Genomic DNA, 7,980 nt, shown 5'->3' on the forward strand with positions numbered 1-7,980 from the left:
AGAGATTAACAGGTCCTTACAACCTCTGGATGAATCAATAAACAGATCTTTTAAGGATTATATGCATAAGAAATGGAACAAATTGATGATACTCCCACATGAGCTAAAACCAACAAATAAGAAGAAAAAATAGCTCAGGATTGCCAGTGGGTGAAAAGTGCTTTGGATGTAGTCAAAATGGAGACAGCTTTATGGCATTTAACAAATGTAGTGCTAGAAATTCTCTCAATGGCATAAAAGATGGCAGTGGAGTTGAGTACTGATATTCGATAGCATTAGGTAAGTGTTTTAAATTAGCCTACCATAATATTCTACCAAAAAAGTGTCAATCTAAATTTTCATAGTTCCTATACATGAAGAAGTGAGAGACAGTTGCATGATTTTCTTCACAAAATTGGGTCTACCAAAATTGGGGTGTGACTTATATAACTGAAAATGCACACTATCTCTCCCCCAATCTCTTTCTCTCTCTCTCTATTTTTTTTTATTTTCTCTCTGTTTATTTTCTCTTATTCCTTTCTGTTGAAGAGCATAGGCTCGAAATGTAAAAGACATTCTCACTTTCCTGAGCAACAAACTAAAACACCTGCTTGTTGTTCATACACCCATCTTTGTCTTTTGTCTTACTGTAAATTTCAACTATATATGTATATGGTGGTTGGCACTCCATCGGTTATGACGATGAGGGTTCCAGTTGATCCGATCAAAGGAACAGCCGGCTTGTGAAATTAACGTGTAAGTGGCTGAGCACTCCACAGACAGGTGTACCCTTAATGTAGTTCTCGGGGAGATTTAGAATGACACAGACTGTGACAAGGTTGGCCCTTTGAAATACAGGTACAACACAAACAGGAAGAAAGAGTGAGAGAAAGTTGTGGTAAAAGAGTACCGTAGGGTTTACCACCAACACCTGTCAGAGGCTTGTGGAAATTTAGGTGTTTTCGCTCAATAAACACCCACAACGCCCAGTCTGGGAATCGAAACTACGATCCTATGACTGCGAGACCGCTGCCCTAACCACTTGGCCATTGCACCTCCAGGACTGATATATATATATATATATATATATATATATATATATATATATATATATATATATATATATATATATATATATATATATATATATATATATATATATATATATATATATATATATATATATATATATATATATATATATATATATATATATATATATATATATATATATATATATATATATATATATATATATATATATATATATATATATATATATATATATATATATATATATATATATATATATATATATATATATATATATATATATATATATATATATATATATATATATATATATATATATATATATATATATATATATATATATATATATATATATATATATATATATATATATATATATATATATATATATATATATATATATATATATATATATATATATATATATATATATATATATATATATATATATATATATATATATATATATATATATATATATATATATATATATATATATATATATATATATATATACATATCAGTCAGTTGTGTACATGTGTGTACAAGCACACACGTATGCATCACTATATATATTTCTTTTACCTCCCATTAGATTTGGTGAATGAACTGAACTCTAGCAGACCAAAAGAGGTTGAAGAGCTGCTGCCAGAGAAAGAAGAGAAAAGATGAGGCAAGGAGAAAACAAACATCATGATGGTGATGATGATGATGTTGATAACGATGAAGAGATGAAAAATATAAGAATTAAATGTTAAAAGTTCTATGTGCATATGAGTGTGTGTATGTATGAATGCATGAAAGCATGTATGCATGAATGTATTAATATATATATGGATGATTGTATATATAAATAGGTATATATTTGTATATATGTGCATATATATGTATATATATATGTGTTATTTCTTTACTATCCACAAGGGGCTACACAGAGAGGGGACAAACAAGGACAGACAAACGGATTAAATCGATTATATCGACCCCAGTGCATAACTGGTACTTATTTAATCGACCCCGAAAGGATGAAAGGCAAAGTCAACCTCGGTGGAATTTGAACTCAGAACGTAGCGGGCAGACGAAATACCGCTAAGCATTTCGCCCAGTGTGTGTATGTGCATATACATCAGCACAGGCATGGTTCTGGTTCAGTCCTATTGCATGGAACCTTGGGCTAACCAAAGCCTTGTGAGTGAATTTGGTAAACGGAAATTAAAAGACCATTATATATATATGTATATCTTTATGATTATGTCCACATTTGTGTCTGTGTTTGTCCCCCCACCTCACCACTTGATAACTAATATTGATGTGCTTACATTCCTGTAACTTAGTGGTTCAGCAAAAGAGACTGATAGGATAAGTACTAGGCTTAAAGAATAAATCCTGGAGTTGATTTGTTTGACTAAAACCCTTCCAGGCAATACTCCAGCATGGTCGCAGTCAATGAATGAAACAAGTAAATATCTAAAGGAATACAAGTATAAAAGAATATATATTGGGAGAGAAAGAGGGAGAGAGTGAAAGAGAGAAATTCAAATATATTTATATACCTATACATATAGTGAGTAAAAATTAATCACAAGATAAGCAATATCACAATTTTGATTAATTTTGGATTACATTTTAGAGCAAAACTTTATTCAGTAATTAACTAAAGCTTGTCAGTAGGAAAGCTACCTATAAAAAAGACACATAAGTGAAGCTATCCGATTTATGAACAAGGAAAAGAAATTATGATGCTTAATCATAAAATGTATTCCCTTAAGGGCATGACTGAATCTTCTGTACAGCATTCATCTCACTAATCTGGTGAGGCCTGCAAAGGTCCTACACAACTCCATTCTTGACTTGAAAAGAAATGAAGAAATGGGAAATTATATGAGTTAATTAAAAGGTGGTACTATAAAAGATTAATCTATTTTCCTTTTGTTTATATTTTTAATTTGGTTATTTTCTAGGAATGGCATATGTGAAAGATTTATATGTCTGGTATAATATATATGAAGGAATTCAAATGTTGTATAATACACTGGTTAGTTATTAAAACATTAGGAGGTCAAGAAGGTCATTGGAGTGTTGGAGGAAAAGTGGGATTTAATTGAGGGTTGCAGGGCTTTCAGAGGGTTGTATTAAGGGTGTCAGCTAGCCAAAGCATTTACAGACTGTAATAGAATTGGCAAATGATTGGTGGATGTTAGAGAGCACATGCTGGTGGTGTGGTTACAGATATATATATGTTCTGTGAGGTTATGTCTGTGCATCAAGAAATATGCAAAAAAATAAACAAGAAAAAATGCATTTATATGTGTGCAAAAAAAGTAAACTTATATTATGAATATGTTTGTGCATATAAATATATATGTACATTTACATATACATACACACCACACACATAACCCAAGCACACACACACATACACACACACACTCACGCACACACACGTACATCTGTAAGCAGGTATGTATGCTTAAATATATATAAATGTATATAAGTATGTATTATGCATTTCTGCATATATATATATGAATTTATATATATATTCATAATAAAATATACATATTTATATATGTATTTATGTCTTTTTCTCTCTCTCTCCACCTCTCTCTCTACCTCTCTCTCTCCCTTTCTCTAATATATAAGGATATAAATATAGATTATTTACGTACATGTATATGTATACACACACACACACACACACACTCACACACACATATATATATATTCTTTTTCTTGTTTCACTTAGTTGACTGCAGCCACAGGACTTATTATTTTAAAGCCTATTACTTATTCTATTGGTTCTTTTTGCTGAACCACTAGGTTATGAGGACATAAACACACCAACACTAGTTGTCAAGTGGTGATGGGAAATAGGGTGGGAGTTATAAGACACAAACAGCTGAATGCCACCACACGTACACGTAAGTACAGCACATCTGCGGACAAATTCAGTTCAAATTCAGAAAATGCATTCCCCAGATAAACACCCCAGCCCAAGAATTACAGCGTGATGTGCTGCTTGACTGGTCCCCCCTCTCTCTCTCTCTCTTTATATATATATATATATATATATATGATGATGATGATGATGATGATCTTTTCTCCCGCCATGCCTCTGTCTACTCCTCCATCCTCTCTCTCTCCCTCTCGTAGTTTTTCCTTAAGGTCTTCAGGTTCTGGCTATATATAAATGAGAAATCCATTCTAAATTATCTCAATCCCTTCTCTCCGCTGACATACTACGACGAAGTCTCCAAGATGAAGATAAGATAGAGATTTTTATTTATTTACGGCCTCAAACATCTCATACCTTCGCGCTTTAGTTTGCCCTCTATTATTTATCTTGTTTCTCTCCATGAAATTCAATTGAATTCAGTTGTTGTCTTAAATTCATACTTATTCATTTTCTAAGCTTCCTAAATTCATGCTACGTTATATTCTATTCACCTAGAATTCATTGCTCTTTTAAAAATTACGATTTATGCATTGTTGTCTCTCAAATATTTAAAATCTACAATTAAGAGCCCTATCTACTCGCTGACGGTACCTACCCACCCCTACCCATTTTCCTTTATTCAAAAATTCTTATCGCTCCTTAAAATTATGGCTTTTAAGTGTTGATTTCTCAGCCCAAGAATTACAGCGTGATGTGCTGCTTGACTGGTCCCCCTTCTCTCTCTCTCTTTATATATATATATATATATATGATGATGATGATGATGATCTTTTCTCCCGCCATGCCTCTGTCTACCCCTCCATCCTCTCTCTCTCTTTCGTAGTTTTTCCTTAAGGTCTTCAGGTTCTGGCTATATATAAATGAGAAATCCATTCTAAATTACCTCAATCTCTTCTCCGCTGACATACTACGACGAAATCTCCAAGATGCAGATAAGATAGAGATTTTTATTTATTTACGGCCTCAAACATCTCATACCTTCGCGCTTTAGTCTGCCCTCTATTATTTATCTTGTTTCTCTCCATAAAATTCAATTGAATTCATACTTATTCATTTTCTAAGCTTCCTAAATTCATGCTACGTTATATTCTATTCACCTAGAATTCATTGCTCTTTTAAAAATTACGATTTATGCATTGTTGTCTCTCAAATATTTAAAATCTACAATTAAGAGCCCTATCTACTCGCTGACGGTAACCTGCCCTCCCACCCCCTCCACCGGAAGTGCATTCCTCTGTCATCCTGTCATCCTCGGCTGTCTCCCGGAACCCATCTAGTGGCCTTGGCCATCCTCTCCCCTACCTTTGGGTAGCGCATTAAGTTTGAGAAATGTTTGCAGGTTGTAGGTACTGTTTTGCTTATGAATTCTTCCAATTGCAAGTTTTCTTTTCAGGTACACGACACTGCTTTTCCCCTTCCCAGGCTACAGGCCCACACCCCCAACACCCATACTGTTAGGATTGGCACTCTCAACGTCGGCACGCTGAAAGGTAGATCTGGTGAAATTGTTGAGATGCTTGAATGGAGACACGTAGATATGTGCTGCATCCAGGAAGTAAGATGGAGAGGAGGTTCTGCGAGGTTCCTCACAGGCAAAGAACACAGGTACAAGATTTTCTGGGCAGGGAACACTGACGGGGTCGGGGGCGTAGGAATACTTCTAGCGGAGAAATGGGTGGATAAGGTAATCGAGGTCGTTAGAGTAAGTGACAGAGTACTTAAGATCAGACTAGTGCTTCATCATAGACTAGCTACTGTCATCTCAGCCTATGCACCTCAACCGGGGCTACCAGATGGTCTGAAAGACCAATTCTATGACACCCTCTTGCAAACTACCTCGTCGACGAGTGACAGGGACCTTCTCTTTGTGGCTGGAGACTTCAACGGTCATGTCGGACGTCGTGCTGGAGGCTTCCATGGCATACATGGAGGCTATGGCTTCGGTTCCCGCAACGAGGAGGGAACCAGACTGCTGGAGTTCTGTGATGCAACCGATCATATGGTCTGCAATACCAACTTCAGGAAACCTGCCAGTCACCTAGTCACCTACCGCTCCGGCAGACACTCTAGCCAAATCGACTACATCCTCGCCAGAAATAGGGCGAAGAATGTACCCCACAACATAGATTAGTAGTTAGCGACTTTGGGATCAAGGCAAAATGGGTGCCCAGAATTAGACAGGCTTGGAGGAGAAGGGTGTGGAAGCTTAAAGACCCTGCAAACGGACAGAGACTTAGAGACAAGTTACTTGAAGCATTTAACGAAATAGAAGGGGATATAGCATCATACAACGTGGAAGACAATTGGAGTTTTCTGCGGGACAACCTGTTGAAAGCCACCGACCAGATTTGTGGGTGGTGTAAGGTCCCCTCCCGACCCAGAGTAACGTGGTGGTGGAACAAGGAGGTAGACAGGGCTATTAGACAAAAGAAACAGGCTTGGAAGGACTGGAAGAACGGTGATAGCAGGGAATTGTACCAATGTGCCAGAAGGGAGGCTAGGCGACAGGTTTATTTAGCCAGAGGGGAAGCAGATAAGGAAAGATTTGCCAATGTTCTGCGCCGTGAGGACCAAAGACTCGAGGTATTTCGTGTTGCAAGACAGTGTAGGAGAGAGAATAGTGATGTTGTAGGAGAGAAATGTGTTCGCATGGATGATGGTACGCTTGCATTAAATGAAGATGCAAAGAAAGAGGTCTGGAGATGCCACTACGATAGATTGCTTAATAAAGAGAATGAATGGGACAAAGAGAGCCTGCCGTATGTCGACCCAATAGAGGGACCAGCTATCCGAGTTGATAGTACCAGGGTAGATAAAGCAATTAAGAGTATGAAGACCGGGAAAGCCCCCGGCCCATCAGGAATCATTGCAGAGATGCTCAAAATATCTGGCAGTGTTGGCTATAGCCTTGTCACCCGTATTACGAACCAGGTGATACACGAAGGAGTCATACCCAATGACTGGTGTAGCAGCATCATAGTCAACTGCTACAAAGGTAAAGGTGACGCTTTAGATACAAATAATTACAGAGGCATCAAGCTGTTAGATCAGCTTATGAAAGTTACAGAGAGGGTCATAGCCCAACTAATTAGGGAGCGAATCAATTTAGATGAGATGCAGTTTGGGTTCGTGCCAGGTAAAAGCACTACTGATGCCTTATTTCTAGTGAGACAGTTGCAGGAGAAATACCTAGCTAAGGATAAACCTCTGTACCTGGCTTTCGTTGACATGGAGAAAGCCTTTGACAGGGTCCCCCGATCCCTTATCTGGTGGTCAATGAGGAAACTTGGGATAGAAGAATGGTTAGTGAGAGCTGTGCGAGCCATGTACAGAAATGCTGCCAGTAAGGTGAGGGTTGGAAATGAGTACAGCAATGAATTCCGGGTAGAGGTAGGGGTCCACCAAGGTTCCGTCCTCAGCCCCCTCTTATTTATCATAGTCCTCCAGGCAATCACAGAGGAGTTCAAGACAGGTTGCCCCTGGGAGCTCCTCTATGCTGATGACCTTGCATTAATTGCGGAGTCACTATCAGAACTAGAGAAGTTTCAGGTGTGGAAGCAAGGTCTAGAATTGAAGGGCCTTAGAGTCAACCTAGCTAAAACCAAAATCCTAATAAGTAGGAAGGTGGATAAAACACAAACCCCTTCAGGTAGATGGCCCTGCTCAGTATGTAGAAAAGGAGTAGGTAGTAACTATATAAGATGTACCCGGTGCAAGCTATGGACACATAAGAGGTGCAGCAACATCAAAGGCAGGTTAACTAGCAAGTTAGTTTTTGTTTGTGGCAGATGTTCAGGTGCAATAAAGACTGTAAACAAACAGGAAACAACTTCTATCTCATTCCAGGGTGAAAAACTAGAGGTAGTCGATAGCTTCCGCTATCTGGGCGACCAAGTTAGTAGTGGGGGTGGGTGCGCTGAAAGTGTAGCTGCTAGAATAAGAATAGCCTGGGCAAAGTTTAGAGAGCTCTTACCCCTGCTGGCGACAAAGGG

Source organism: Octopus bimaculoides, chromosome 10 (genome assembly GCF_046866305.1).
Source record: "Octopus bimaculoides isolate indiv1 chromosome 10, ASM4686630v1, whole genome shotgun sequence".
NCBI lineage: Eukaryota > Metazoa > Mollusca > Cephalopoda > Octopoda > Octopodidae > Octopus > Octopus bimaculoides.